Source organism: Oreochromis niloticus, linkage group LG9 (assembly GCF_001858045.2).
Source record: "Oreochromis niloticus isolate F11D_XX linkage group LG9, O_niloticus_UMD_NMBU, whole genome shotgun sequence".
Classification (NCBI taxonomy): Eukaryota; Metazoa; Chordata; class Actinopteri; order Cichliformes; family Cichlidae; genus Oreochromis; species Oreochromis niloticus.
The window spans coordinates 5,489,692-5,506,421 of record NC_031974.2 but is presented as its reverse complement, the minus strand read 5'-3'; the positions used below and the strand labels follow the sequence as shown (position 1 = coordinate 5,506,421).

Genomic DNA, 16,730 nt, shown 5'->3' with positions numbered 1-16,730 from the left:
CTCACTATATATATATATATATATATATATATATATATATATATATCCCAACTTACTGTGCATGCTTCAGTCACCCCTTGCATGGGAACAGGTAAAAGTGATGGAGTGTTATGTAAAACTACACACAAAAAAACCCACAATGTCAATAAATGTCACAGTACAAAAAGGGGTGTGACGAGGGGGTGCAGGACCACCACCTGTCTTTATTTGCTCTGCCCTTTTCTTGGTTGCTGTTATAAACAAACAAACAGATTATTTCAGGGTCTCTTTTCAGGAGACTAAAAGCAATATAAGTGATAAATATTACTATTCTGTAGAATATTCTTATATTTCACTTTTACTTGTTCCCATGTTCTAGTGGGTCCTGTTGTGGCTCTAATGTGAAAGAGGATATAATGTAATATAATATAATAAATTACTTACGAGTTTAATTTGTCAGCAACTTTCTGCCAGCCCTCTCTCCTTGCTTTTGCAGCCTTTGCAGTGTTCCCCTGCGTTTTACTTAAACTCTGAAACTCCTGATATCCCTCAATCAAGAGTTCTTGCTCTGCTGCCGAAAAATACTGAGCGCGCTCCTTCGACATCTTCGCCGACCAATCACAGGGTTGCCGATCAATGTTTCTACTATCGATGCGTAGCCCCTTTTAAGCCACCCAGTGATCTCAGATTACTTCATCCAGCTATACTAATCGTCAACAACAGGTGTGTTCGGAGAACCGGATTAGCGAGCTCAAAGTTAGCGCGATGATTTGATCTTGGATGTGTCATTTGATCTTGGATGTAGTAAGCGAGGTACGAAGAACGGACCCCAGGTCATTTGAGAGTTAAACAATTATTGCACACTTTCTGTAAATCCAATAAACTTCATTTCACTTCTCAAATATCACTGTGTGTGTCTCCTATATGATATATTTAACTGACATTTGTTATTGTAACAACCAACGATTTATACAGGAAAATTATGACTATTAACAAGGTTGCCCAAACTTTTGCATCCCACTGTATATAATTGAGGACGTTTTTTTTTTCAATAAATATTAAAGTTAGGCCGCGGCTTTGTTCCATTTTGGAATTTTGCCCCACTGTGTATTTGAGTTTGACACCTCTACAGTGTAGAGATAAGGTGCGTGTAGAAAAACAGCTGCAGGGACAATGAAAAGACTTTTCTGCTCCAACTTCTCCCAGCATGCTGAGCTAATGATTAGTTGGTGTTTTTCTCCAAACACTCTCTCACTCTTCTCTCAACGTGTTGACAATAAACTGTGAACAGACACCGAGGAGAGCAGCAGAAGACCTCATTCAGGAACTAAACTCAACATGAACTGAACTCACAGTAAAGTTAGCTCGGTGCTTACCTTTAGATGAGCCCACAAACCGAGAGAAACTACGCGATAAAGCTGTGGCTACGTCCACACGTACACGGGTATTTTGAAAACGGAGATTTTCCGTTTTCGTTAAAAAAAATAAAATCCTGTCCACACTTAAACGCAAAATTAAAGGAAAACGCTGCTAGGAACATGCCAAAGCAACAGGTGGCCATATATTCCTAACCTGTAGAAATGTTGGCCAATCAGAGTCAGTGTTGGGCAAGTTACTTTGAAATAGTAATTCAATTATAGTTACTAGTTACTTATTCAAAAAGTAACTGAGTTAGTAACTCAGTTACAATATTCTAAAAGTAATTAATTACTTGGAAAAGTAACTATTGCGTTACTTTAAAAAAAAACAAAGAACGTTTAACCCTCTGGCGTCCAGAGTATAATTGGCCATTTTTTTACTACTCTTGATTTTCCCTCCACATTTTACCTTTAAAAACTATTTACTTTGCCTTGTTTGGTATCATTCTTTTTAGCGCAACCTCACGTGCCTGAATTTACAGTTATGTTCTCATTTTGTCATACTGTATAACCAGAATTGATCTAAAATCAAACAAAAAACATAAAATCAGAGTAGAAAAAGTTATATTTTTAACTGTAACAACCACAAACATGCTTAATGAATCATATTTCATAACTTCAAATGCAAATATTAATTGTCAATTTTAAAATCATATGCACAAGTTTTGCAAACAAAGTTATTTGCATCCATTTACCTTTTACCCTTTTTTTAAATAACCATTTCAAACTATTTACAGAAAAATCAGCTGTTCTTCAATAAGATGCCACACAAATTATTTGTGCCACTCCAAAACATAATTTCTGTCCACTACAAAGGAGAACATCACAGCCTGATACCTGCAGGTCTGACAGCAGCAGGTGTATCACCTCTGTTTCTACCTGGAGACAGCAGTCGCCTCATTGTTCTGACACACAACACAAAACTATACACAACACTACACACTAACTACACAAGACAACACATTAACTACACACTCCAAACACGCTAAACGTCACAAATCTCAAAACTCGCTCTCTCTCTTTTCCTGCTCTCTCTCTCTCTCTCTCTCGCCGTCACTCCTAAAACTTTTTTTTTGTTTTGCTCATAAGCAGAGAGTGCTTGCTAGCGCTAACGTGGCGAAACTATTGAGGAAAAAACGCCGCGTATATATTGTTTATCATGACTCTGATTTTACGTGGCCTATCGACACAATTTATAAACTGGTATATATCACCTTGTTGCTTTGTCTTTAAGTGGTCATGTGATTGGCTTACCACGACTACTTTATTCTTCCTCAGTCAAACAGCAGCACTCATGCGATTGTTTTGCCCCCTGAGCTCCGGGTGTTGTGCTGTACAGTGCTCGTGATTAGCGTCCGCGGGAGCGCGCGCAGCTGCTTAAAGCTGTAGCGTCCAGAAGATGCGGTAAGCTGAACACAGCGTCAACCGTCTGTTTGTTGAAAAATAGTAACGGACCGCGTTTCCTTGTTAGTAACTGTAACGCCGTTGTAACGATAGGAATAGTAATTAGTTAGATTACTCGTTACTGAAAAACGTAACGCCGTTAGTAACGCCGTTACTTGTAACGCCGTTATTCCCATCACTGATCAGAGTTCTAGAAGCCTGGGTGGGAAAGAGTAAACAAAGATGGCGCATAGAAGCAGAACTGCGTCCTTTGTGTGCAGGGACAGCAACTGTATATGTAAGCATTTAAACAGTGCAGAGAACAAAATTAACAGTAACAGTATTTTGTCAAAGTCTGCCATTGTAAAAAATTCATTTCACCGAAACACAAACGTCACAGTGTGACGTCAAAATAGGACCACACCTTTGACGCTGCGTTTTTCACGTTTTCCTCGTGCATACATAAACACAAAAACGGAGTTTTCGAAAGTATCCACCCTGGCAGGCGTTTTTCAGTGACCGAAAACGCCGTTTACGTGTGGACGAAAGGTGCAAACGCATAGAAAAATCTGCGTTTTTAAAAATACCCAGGTGACGGAAACGTTGGTAGTGGTATAGTTTGTAGTGATGGCTCGCTTGAAGCTGACGCTCCGGTGCGTGTGTCAAAAAAACCAACACACTGCTTCAGAAGCTCTGTGTCGAAGTTTGATTCGTTTGGCCAGAGTCACGTGATCAGTGACGTCCGAAGCTTCATTTAGAACGTGACTGCTTCGGTGTCTCATTCAATGGCTTATAAGGAAGTGAATCATTCGCGGGATTTGTGGAGTGTTTTGATGGTGACAGATAGCAAACCACTGATATTTCTACTGAGAGATATAGAGCCAGCGAGGAAGAGAGGAGGTTCTGTTGTGTGGGAGTATTTTGAGTAGATTTTGGTCATTCGGGTGGGTTTTCCAGCTTTGTGTTCTGGCTGTTTGCTTTTGTTTTGTGCGTGTTTATTTTATCTGAAAACGGGAAAAACTCAAAATGTCAAAAACTGTTTTTCATAATATAAATATCATCAAATAACTTTAGAAAAACTTCCATTTGACTCGTTACATTTAATGTTAAAATATATATATTTTATTTTTCAATTTATCTTAAAATGTTAGTCTGCCAAATGTGCAGCAATTTAATGTATTTATTCTCTTTAGCTGATAGTTTGTGGGGCCCAGGTAGATTGTATAACTGCATCTCTACCAGTTTCTCTGCACTCCAGCCTCTTCTGTGCCATGTGAGGGGATTTTCCTTAATGCAGGAGAAATTATCTCCACGAAAGAAGAGGTTCGGCCATCGCACAGTGGAACAAATTCTCTTCTTAAATAAAAATGAAAAGGGTTACCTTAAATGCATCATGTTTTTGATTTGCAAGTTCATAAGCATTTTCCCTTTCCATTTCACAATCAGTTCTACCCTCAGGTCAAAAATATGTATAGGAAAATTTCCCTAATATAATATTATTGATAAATACACCCATCTTGCAATTAATTGCATAAGTGCATGGAGGCAGGACCTCAAAGCAGAAGCATACTCCACAATGTGTTGTACATTATTATATGTATATTATATGTAACGTGGTGTTTTTCAAATATTGTATTTACCAACATCAAGAAGTGAAAAGCAAAGAAAGACCACACAATGGTGCATGTTTAAACAAGGAAAATTTGCTGGTCAAAATTATTTATTAAACAAATAAATCACATTTTTTTAACCCCCAGAAAATACACGTTCAAAGCAACAAAACAGCAGTACAATATCAGACAGAATTCCACTCTGTAGAGTGGGCAATCATAATGAAGCAGTTGGTTTTATTGTGTGGATTCAAGCTGCTCTTCATATTTTTGGCCACCAGATGTCACCAGAGAGGACTGTGTTGAAAAGCTTCGAGTAATGAACCGTTTTTCAATACAAGCTTCAGTGCTTCAGAAAGCTTCATTTGTTCATCACTAATAGTTTGTTTCTCTCCTCTGAGTTCACTACTTTACTCGCTGTGGATGAAAAAGCAGCTCTGCCTGTGCAAACACCTCTTCTTATGCAGTAGACTCACTTTTCCCCTTCTTCCTGTCCTGCTGTGACTTGTTACTGTGGGGTCACATGATTCATCTGCAGGCACAACGCTGCAGAGAGTTAGAAAGAGGAGTAACAGATATGATTATTAGTGTTAGTAGGACGAAGATTAAGAGTAGAAAACAACACAAAATGAAGGAAAGGTGGCAAAAGCAATGGGGGGAAGAGAGGAAAGGGTGATGGTTTTACAAGAGCCAAAGGAAAGTGGGAGACATGAGAAGTACAGGAAGAAACAGTAGAGAGTAGATGGTTATATCTCGACTTAGATTCGGACACACTGGTTTTAATAGCACATTACTTTTAACAGGAAAACACTGTACGGCGGAGTGTGACTGCAGTAGGGAACAGGAAATAATAGAACATTTTATTGCGTTGTCAGAAGTATGATATTGAAAGAAGACAACTAATCAAAAAGCTGGATGATATGAGAGTAAAACTGGACTTGATTTATTTATTTTGCACAAACTCTATAAGTAAAAGTTACTTTTCCAGCTATCCAAAAACATGCACCTCAACTGGAAACTCAAAGTCACCCACTGAAAACTGACTTAGTTTGAAAATAAAAGAGGCCTTTTAAAGATTCAACCAATGCTGACTTTTGAATCTATCCAAAACATGTCTAGTTAATGGTAAAGGACTGAACAGGTCTCCAGTAAATCTAATCAACTTCTAGATGGTGATTTGTGATTAGAGATCAAATTTACTCATAAATGTTTTACCGGATAGATTTGACACAAAGGAGCTCAGTAGTTCCATAACCCAGTTATCCTCCAATAATTTCCACCTACACAGATAAGAAAACAGATTTTTTAGGATGGTGCCACATTCTTTCTGTCACTCCTCAGTGTGCTGAACGCGTAAAGATGGCATCCCTACAGTCGACAGTTTGCTGAGTGAAACTTTATGTAAAACGTTCTTCTTTCATTTAAGATCTCGAGCTCTGCACATTAGAACAAAAGAACAATGACAATGAATCAGAGCATTTGCTGGGATTTGACACTAGGATCTCTGTTTAGTTACATCAGTTTTGTGATGGAATTTTTTTCTAATTTTAAGTATTGTTTACATGTTTTAACAATCTCACCTGTGTTGCTTAGTTATATACATATGTAATGGCATCACATGTGTGTCAAACGTTGTTCTACACATAGTGGGACATGTCTTTGGTTGGTGGGAGGAAGCTCGCCGCGGAGTCGTCCGCTGCACAGCAGCAATCGCCGCGGGGGAGAGGTGTTTCCACACCGCAGCCACAGAGTTCCACTACTTGCCGCTTAGCTCACCCGCCTCCTGCTGGGCGGCAATGTGGTCGCAGGATGAGGACGAGGACGTCATTTCTCCATTGTCACCAGTTTCTCCTGTCGCCTCAGCCCCCTCATCCAGCAGGAAGCGGTGCCTCCGCCATCATTCCACACTACAGCCGGAGCCCAGCCACTGGTCAGAACAGCAGGCAGTGGTGAGTGATGTTGACTGTACCCCTATTGCTTCACCTGTAAATAGTAATGGGGACTGTTTTTCTCTCACCGCTGAGAGTAGTGAGGTGAAGGCGGTTCGTTCTATGGACATTCACTCCGGCCCAGTAGAAAGAATAGACTTTCTGACTGATTGTGACATTTTTTCTGTTAAAAAGTCAGAATGTATGGACAAGACTCTGTGCACATAGAATTCTTTCCCCCAAAGACTCAGAGCCGACCAATAAATGTTAAGACAGAACTTATCTAGAGGAACATCAGCTGGCAGAATACACCGGGCGCCTGTCCACAGTGCTGGAGGACAGGCGGCATGCTCACTGAATACATCAGCAGCTAGAAGGAGGCGCTCGTGACAGATGCAACAGTCATCAGCAAAACAAGCCCCTAGGAAACGATGTATGAATGCTTGTGTTCATCTCATTATTAATGAGAGCCTGAAGGTAAGCGTTAAGTACTGATGTCTGAACTCATCATAACAGTTACCATACAGCATGCCATATTATTTCACAGGTAACTGCAGGAAAAATACTTAAAGGTAACAACATCTGGATGTGTTTGAGGTCAAGTTCAGTGACTTACATTACCTGAGGAGATAAAAACTGCTTTTTATATCGGACTGTAAACATGTTTAGAAGTTTAGAAGCAGTTTACAGCTAATGCTTCAGCCCTGAAAGCAGCCACTGACTAAAAACATGCACACATAGCTGGAAGCATGTCTGACAGGGCAAGAAGTAAAAGAGGTCAGAGGGTCAGCACACTGTAAAAAGCTGCTTATCACAGTTGGCAGACAGTTATTCGTTGAAGTTGGGAACTCTGCATTTTGGTGCATCCACCTCTAGAGGTTTCCTGCCTACACATATTTTTATAATAAGAAAGGTATAATTCGCTCATACCTGTTTATGTCGTCCTGTTTTCGTCAGGAGTATAAGCAGAAACTGCTGAGGGTGAGCTCAGGTGAGGACAGAACTCAAATCCCACATCCACAGTCTCCATGACCTTTCCCTGCTGCCCAGAATAACTGGGAGTCTGGCCCTGCTCCCCTCAGCAGGCGGCCTCTTCTCTCCACTGATTGATAACCCTTTGCCTCGACAAAATCTCCCGTATGCTCCTTCCCAGCTTATCTCAGCTCCATGTTGGATTTCAAAAATGCTCCCAGCTGTGTCTCCAGCCAGAGAACACGTGTGGTCAATCCTCTCACAGTCACCAGCCCACCTGCTAACTCAAACCTGCAGGATGAGCTTACGAAAAATTACCAAAGTCATTATTTTGGAACAGTTTATTTCATTTTATTTAGGAACAGTTCTGCGAGAAGGCTATTTGTTATTTGTTTAACTCATATTTAATTTTCAGTTGTCTGATACACTATATAATTAAACAATAGAATAAATTGCAAATATACTTAAATTAAATCCACAATAAAAAAAAAAAAAGTCCTATGTGCAAATCAGATTTTTCAAGCCTTTTATTTAATGCAGTGAAGAAACTTGGACCTTTTCACAGGTTAGAGACCATAGATTACATTTCTGTTATTATTTAAAATTATTTTTTTAAGTGGAGGCCTCTTCCTTCTTGGGTCTTTTTATTAGGTTTGATTAATCCACCATCTAAGAAATTCTCCAGTTTAAATATTATATTACAGATATCACAGTGGGTTTTGTTAATATAAAATCACAGGTAGATGAAGGGGAAACAGACCCTTTCACATCCTCCTTGGAAGCTGTAAGGATGGAGGAAGAGTCCTGACTACAGAAAACTGCATGTGACTCCAAATACAATTCAACCCATACTCAATTTAAGGGGTCAAGTCCAATTTTTACTTATTTATTATTTGCCATTAATCATGCATACTTATGTTCTTGCCTCTTGATTTGTCTTTTTAAACACCTCTAATGTTATTTCAGACTTAAAGTGTCTTAAAGTGTTTTTGTGTATTGGTGTTAGCCAACTGAGCTTATGTTGTAACATTTTATAGTGTATAAAATAAAACATGGTTAAGAGCGGTATTCTCAATGTGCACATTAACTGTAGTATAAAACACGAATTTGGCCCCATCAACACAAATGCTGTAGTAAAACTACACTGCACAAATGCATGCAAATGGGCATTATTAAAACTATAACAGGGAAGTTTGGCTCATTTCTGTTTAGAATGTTCAGTAACCGTTCTGTGATGTCACTGTGCATTCACTCACCTTCAGCTCACCACAAAGACAAGAGCTTTTCTAATAGTCAGGAAAAGTGAAAGTTTCATACTGAAGAGCAAAAATGAAGAGAAATAGTTTGGTGTATAATGAACTCTGCTTGAATCAACAGCTTTGTGACGCCGTGATTCGAGTAGACGATGAATTTCAAGTCCACAAGATAATCCTGTGTAACTGTAGCCGATATTTCAGGTGAGTTAATGACTGCAGAATGGGGGGGGGGACCTCATATTAATACTTTTTCCCCTCATCTCACAGAGCTCTCTTTGTGAACTGCTTAACCCCAGACTGTCGGGTCTTTGACATTGCCGATATGACACCTGGTACAGTGGAGCTCATCATTGAATGATAATCCAATTTTCCAATCCAATTTTATTTATAAAGCACTTTAAAATTCCCAGCACAGGAACAAAGTGCTGTACAGAAAATAAATTAAAACAATAGAATAACAGAAAACAGCAAAAATAAATAAATAAAACACATAATACATAAAATTAAAACAGCCCTATATTAAAACAAAAACAAGATAAAACAACTGAAATAAAAATAAAAACCAACATCTCACGTGGTGTCAAAGGCCAGGGTAAAGAGGTGGGTTTTCAAGAGTGACTTAAAAACAGATAAACAACTGGCCTGTCTAATCTCTAAAGGAAGCTCGTTCCACAGTTTTGGACTTGCTACAGCAAAACCACGATCTCCTCTAAGTTTACGCCCAGTCCTGGGTACATTCAGGAGCAGCTGATCAGCTGACCTGAGAGAGCGGGTGGGTGTATAAGGCTGTAGCAGCTCGGAGAGATACGATGGGGCAAGGCCATGGAGAGCTTTAAAAGCAAATAAAAGAATTTTAAAATTAATCCTAAAAGAAATGGGCAGCCAGTGAAGTGAAGCTAAAACAGGGGAAATGTGCTCAAACTTTCGACTGCCGGTTAAAAGACGAGCTGCGGCATTTTGCACCCTCTGTAGATGACTAATATATGATGCGCTGACCCCAATATAAAGTGCATTACAGTAATCCAGCCGAGTGCTAACAAGTGCGTGGATCACTGTCTCAAAGTGCTGCCGTGAAAGAATTGGCTTTATTTTTGCCAGCTGCCTGAGCTGGAAGAAGCTAGATTTTACCACTGCCTTAATTTGATTATTAAACTTCAGATCACAGTCCACTTTGACCCCCAGGTTTGTGACAGTTGGCTTAACAAACTGGGCCAGGGAATCTACATACACATTGGGGGTCTCAGTGGGGCTACCAAAAACCATTACCTCTGTCTTTTTATCATTGAATTTTAAAAAGTTAACAGACATCCAAGCCTTAATGTCATCGAGACACTGAAGTAATGGTTGTGTAAGGTATCTGCCTTTTTTCTTTAGAGGGACATAGATCTGACAGTCATCAGCATAAAAGTGGAAAGCAATGCCGTGCTTTCTCAGTACAGAACCAAGAGGAAGCAGATATAAAGAGAAGAGGAGGGGGCCTAGAACTGAGCCCTGTGGGACACCACACAAGAGGGGAGCGGAGGACGACACATAGTCAGCAAGACTGACACAAAAAGTTTGCCCCGCCAAGTATGACCTGAACCACTCCAGTGCTGTGCCCCTAATGCCCACCCAGTGCTCCAAACGAGAGAATAAAATGGCATAACCCACGGTATCAAACGCAGCTGTCAAATCTAAAAGCACAAGAACAACACAGTCCCCACCATCAGTCGCTAAAAATATGTCATTAAAAACTTTTAAAAAGGCTGATTCAGTGCTATGAAAGGGTTTAAAACCAGATTGGAAAACCTCTAACACATTTTGCTTTTCCAGGAAGGTCATTATTTGGCTGTAAACTACCTTTTCAAGAATTTTGGAAAGAAAGAGTAGTTTGGAGATAGGCCTGTAATTTGCAAGAACCGTAGAATCAAGAGCAGGTTTTTTAATCAGGGGTTTGACTACTGCATGTTTAAAATCTTTAGGGACAACACCTGACATCAGACTATGGTTTACCAGCTTAAGAACCAAAGGACCAACTGTAGGTAGCACCTCTTTTAAAAGTCGAGGAGGGACAGCATCATTTGGAGACCCTGCAGGCTTAAGACGACCAAGAGTCTCCTTTAAAAAGGACAGAGTCACAGGCTCAAACCTGTCAAAGACAGCAGAGCGGGAAACAGAGACTGAGAGGTCATGAGCACAAGGACACATTTGAGCCCTTGTGGAGGAGACCTTCTCAATAAAAAAGTGTAAAAAAATTTTCACAGGCTTCTGATGAGGGCTCGATACAGTCAGTATATGGTGCACTAAGAACAGAGTTAATGGTTTTAAATACAACACGCGGGTTGTGGCAGTTTGACAAAATAATGTCAGATAAGTGTTTTCTTTTGGCGTCTTTTACAGTTCTTCGATATTGACGCCAACAGTCCTTCAGCATCTGGAATGACACTTGTAGTTTGTCCTTTTTCCACTTGCGCTCAGCTCAACGGCAGTCGCGTCTGACAATTCGGGTCATGTCGTTCAGCCAGGGCTCAGATTTAGTTTTAGGCAGTCTGGATTTTAATGGAGCCATGCATTGGAGATAATGTGCAAGAGCTTTTAATAGCAGCAGACAGGTTTGGAATAACAGGTATCGCACAAGCCTGCAGCGACTTCTGGGAGAAGCAAATGACCCCACAGAACTGCATCGGCATCTGGGGTTTACAGACCTCTACTACAACCCACAGCTGAGGGAGAAGGACTTCCTCTTCATACTGAACCATTTTGAGGATATCGTCGCCACTCTGATGAATTCCTGACACTCTCTGCAAACAAACTTGTTAAAATCATTGAGAATGACCGGCTCATTGTGAAGCAGGAGAAAACCGTGTACGAGGCCGTCCTTCGCTGGATCGCCTTTGCACCAGATCAACGCAGAGAGTACATGCCTCTGCTTCTGTCCAAAGTAAGGGAGCAACTGCTCAAATGTAGTTGAGGATTTTAATCTAAAATAATAGGAAGGATTGAGCTAAACTCATAATTTACAGTAGCCCAAACATGAATATTACAGTTTTTCATATATCTGAGAACTGTTTAAAAATAGTTATGAACATCTGAGTATGTATTCACGTTTTTCATGCTTCTTTTAATTGTATTCATTATTATACATTTGGACAAGTTAGCTAATAATGTTTTCCTGTTTAGGAAATGTGTTGGCAACATAATGACAGGCCCTGTTATAGACAGTTTAATTCAAAGGTTTGTCCTCGTGTCTCTGTGCAGGTCAGGCTGGCTTTGATTAATCCACATTACATCATGGGAATCTTATCTGGACATGAAATAGTGAACAGGAGTAAAGAGTGTCGAATAATTCTCATCCGTACTTTAGAGACTATGTTTGACCTCAGGTTAAAGGTATCCGACCACATGCTCGAGGCATACCATCCTGACACCAACACCTGGCTGGATATGCCCCCCCATGCTGAGCCCCCGCAGCAACTTTGGCATCCCTGTGATGGATGACTGCCTGTTTGTTGCAGGGGGCTACAACGGCTTCACCACCACCCCTAATGTTGAATACTACAATGTCAAGACTGGGGCTTGGTCTGATTCCTGTGACATGGAGATCTCCCGCAGTGCACTGAGTTGCTGTGTGGTGTATGGGCTGAACAACATGGCTGAGTGTGCAGCTCCTCGTTACTCCCTGGAACTCCCCAGTGAGGACGAGGATAAAATGGAGGAATGAAGCTTCATCATACTTTGAATTAGAAGTTTCCCCTCGGCACCAGCTGTGGGCTCAAGGCTGGAGCCAAACAAAAACTCCCTGATAACGACTGTGTGTTGACTGTTCTTCCCACTCTATGCACAGCCCCCTGTGTTGCCTGTTTACTTAGCCTGATAGGGCAAAGGACACTGTCTCAGCTGAACTCTGGACACACACACACACATACACTTACACTGATAAGCACTCACACATCCCCCCTCCCCTTCCAATGCCTTCAATGCTTGTTGCCTCCTGGGAACACGAGGCGGGTCTGGGCCCACGCTGGAGAGTCGGCGCAGTGGCAGGATGGCTGCTGTGTTGCCTAGGATTACTCCTCATCCCCTACCCAGCCCTGTTGCTGGTCACGTGCTCTATAATGTTGTACATGTGGTCATTTATGTGCTTTCTGTGCAGAGGAGTTTTTTTGCTTCCTGTTCTCATGCTGTCCTCCTATAGCCCAGTATGAGTAGAGGTCTCTTTTTTTCCTCTTGTACTTTCCCATTGTAGTGTACATTTCAGTGTTTTTTCTGTAATGCAACCGTTCTCCGACTTGTATCCCCATGTGATGTCTGTGTTGTGTGTGTAAGGCTGGGGGCAGGTTCATTCCACTGCAGGGCAACCTGCCACTGCATGTGGCGAATTAAATTTGAACTTGAAATTGAACTTGTGCAAAATAAACTGCTAATGGTATTTGATTGAGCAGAAGTGCTTGATGGAGTTACAAAAGCTTGGTCGTTTTGTTAAGTTTCACGTATGATGGAGGGCACTGTAAATAAATTGCTCGACTCTGGAAACCCAACACGTCTGCTGAGTCTGCTTCCCTGCCACCATCCTTGGCGTTCGAGTGAGAGTACCTCACATGTGCCTGCTCGTGCAAGAGATTAAAGAAGTGTTTGACGGGCGGAGGGATGATGGAACTCGAGCACGGCACGCTGCCAAACAAATTTTCCACAAACTAATGCAAAGTGCCACGTAACACACAAAGACACACAATTTTTAAAATGTATCTATTTAATCAGGAAAATAGAACTATTTATATTAACAAACATCAGCAACAGGATTGCATCAGCTAATCACACAAATACAAACAGAATAAAACCCACAAAATAAGAAATTAGTAAATTACTAATTAGTAAGAAATTAGTAACGATATCTGTAAACAAATCTGAAGTCTAATACGAGAACTTCCATCAGTTTCTGTTGCTGAAACTCACAGACATGACGGGAACATCTGCAGTGAAGCTGCACAGCTGTACCCTCACAGACAGAAGCCTGGTCTATATGATGACTTTGTCCTTCATGCTTCCTCGCTTCAACTTCATTTCATCTGCCAGTTTCACCAGGTGGAAAGTGTTTTCCACTTCTTATCCATGCAGAGGGCATTTTTTGCAGGTTAGACAGGACTGTGTGATGTTGCTGCTTTTTTTTTTTTTTTGCTGTTTGTTTATGAGGTTGGGAAAACCTGCAGTCAGCTGAGGCTAAAGAAGTCACTTGGATGAGTGACGAAACCACAGAAAACGCTACATCCAAATGAACAGACTCAATCTTTTGGGATGCAGCGAGAACAGTTTCAGTCCATGGAGCTCAATTAAATCATGTTCAGACGGGTTCCCGGCAGCAGCAGTGGGAGGTGCAGCATCGGTGTGGTTGCTTATAATTGACCTCATCTTTACAAACAGCCATTAAACCATCAGGGAATGACAGGAAATAGTTGGTATTAAAACACTCATCTGGATCAAGAGAAAGAGGAAATGTCACAGTGCTGATATGGGCACGTGCAGCAGGTGGAACTCACATTATAATGAGCCTGTCATGGTCCTGGATCCAGTGACCCAGTGTTTATGTTTTTGATATTTATGTTCTGTGATTTTGTAGTTTTTCATGATTTTATCTTTGTATTTATTATTCTTTATTATTTAGTATTTTTGTAGTTTCTAGCCCTTAGGTTTTGTCACTGAACCTCCATGACAGTGCCAAATTGCCGACTGTCTTCCAGGGTCCTTCCTTCTGAGATGTGAGGTCGAGGTCGGGCAGGATATGACCAATGGAGCCGGGACACCACTCTGCAGGAGAAAGGAGAAAGAAATTAACATGTAATTTATCCTAAAAGCAATGGTGTACTGACCTGATTTTATTTATTGTAGGTACAGTGGGATATTCTCCTACATTCACTACTCTCAAATCCAGTGTCCAATAAGTGACACAGTATTGGATATTTTTGATATGGGATGCATCGACACACCAGACAGGTACTTAGTACCTTCCATCCATCCTTCCAAGCCCCAAGATGGTGCTAAAATGTCTCCTAACAGTCTGCTATGGGTTTATGAGTGCACTAAAGAAATTACATGCAGTTCTGCAGATGTTTTTTTTTTCTGTTCAGGTTGTTTGTCTTATGAAATCCTTCAACAGTTAAACCAAAATTTTAAATGTTAAATAAAAAAATAGTTTAATGACAAAGAGTTTGATCCATGATGTCATTTCCTGTATATCAAACCAAAAACTGACGTGACAAATGTTCTCTGTGACACAGATGGAGGTTTATCAGAGGAGACTTGGCTGTTCTTACACTGAACAGGGTTCCTGCAGCTTACTGAAAATTCTGACCTGAAATTAATGAAAAAAAAAGATCTTTAAAATCTTTGATATTTTAACAAAGTTGCTGTAGGTACTAAAAATTCTGATTTGTGTTTGAGATATAAAAAGATTAATTTTGGAAAATCATCTTTTAAAGTTGTGGTTTGATTTGCTCAGTTTATCAGAGTTTCCTTTGTTGGCACTGCCTCTCTTCAGAAGTTGTTGGTCTATGTTGACATGACAGCAGATTTTTCGGCTGGACGTCCATGATGTGAATCTTATTTCACCACATCCCAAAGGTGCTCTATTGGACTGAGACTCAGGTAGGCTGTGGTCTGTAAATGATGTCAGTTGGTACTAAGGGACCCAAATTGTGCCAACCAAATATCTCCACACTATTACACCAGCAGCAGGATGGATCCATGCTTTATGTTGTTAAGAGAAATTCTGCCCCTAAAATCTGAATGTTGCAGAGATTGAAAAATGTTGCCTTGACTGATGGGTCTCAATCTTTTCTTGTCCACTTTCGTTGATCTCGAATGTAATAGAGCCCACCCATCACGTTAATCACACTCTAGAACTTGTTTTAACATATGGCATAGAAACTGAACATTTAACAGTGTTTCCTGTAAACCCTCTCTTGTCTGATCTTTTGCTAATCCAGTGTCTTGCAAAGTATTCGGCCCCCTTGAACTTTTCCACATTTTGTCACATTACAGCCACAAACATGAATCAATTTTATTGGAATTCCAGGTGAAAGACCAATACAAAGTGGTGTACATGTGAGAAGTGGAACAAAAATCATACATGATTCCAAACTTTTTTTTTTACAAATAAATAACTGCAAAGTGGGGTGTGCATAATTATTCAGCCCCCTGAGTCAATACTTTGTAGAACCACCTTTTGCTGCAGTTACAGCTGCCAGTCTTTTAGGGTATGTCTCTACCAGCTTTGCACATCTACAGACTGAAATCTTTGCCCATTCTTCTTTGCAAAACAGCTCCAGCTCAGTCAGATTAGATGGACAGCGTTTGTGAACAGCAGTTTTCAGATCTTGCCACAGATTCTCGATTGGATTTAGATCTGGACTTTGACTGGGCCACTCTAACACATGGATATGTTTTGTTTTAAACCATTCCATTGTTGCCCTGGCTTTATGTTTAGGGTGGTTGTCCTGCTGGGAGGTGAACCTCCGCCCCAGTCTCAAGTCTTTTGCAGAGTCCAATAGGTTTTCTTCCAAGATTGCCCTGTATTTGGCTCCATCCATCTTCCCATCAACTCTGACCAGCTTCCCTGTCCCTGCTGAAGACAGACAGACAAACAACTCTGGACACAACTGCAAGTGTCCAGAGTGAGGACAGAGTGAGGGACCCACTGCTGCACATCATCTGTGAGGCTTTGCACCCCTGATGATCCACCGGGACAAACTCAGCAGTGTGTGAGGAAGAGGAGGAGGAAGAGCCAGCAGCAGCTGACAGATGGAGAGAATAGACAGACTGTTTCCTGTTTGTGAAGGACTGTTAGGAAAGTTTAAAATAACTAGTTGTCTGTCCTGAATCAGTCTTATTAGGTAATGTTCAAATAATTTTATCATCCAGTGTTTTCAGTGTGGGAGAAAGTACTCAGGGCCTTCAAGTTACACACTATGAAAGGCAGCAACAAGTTTAATATTCAGAAACCTAAAGTATGTATCAGCAGCAGAATGGAGCTAAAAATAAATGTTTGTTTCAGTTCTATGAAGCTTTGAGTATTTTGGATTAGTAGCACTGCTGTGTTTGTTGCATCATGTTGTTGTAATTGTTTATATGCTTTATATATTCTGAGCTAAGTTGATCTATAGTGTTACATCATATTCTATAAGGATGTTATGTGTTTGTAGACTTTCTGCC

General features: G+C 40.6%; 1 long non-coding RNA gene across 1 annotated transcript; it reads left to right on the top strand.

Annotated features, from left to right (window-relative positions):
• Nucleotides 1-2,604: 2,604 nt before the first annotated feature.
• Nucleotides 2,605-14,813, top strand: LOC112847832 (uncharacterized). Its single transcript, XR_003221633.1, has 4 exons — nt 2,605-2,801; nt 6,038-6,795; nt 8,668-8,747; nt 14,261-14,813. It is a non-coding gene; the product is annotated as an uncharacterized LOC112847832 (long non-coding RNA).
• The last annotated feature ends 1,917 nt before the right edge of the window (nt 14,814-16,730 follow it).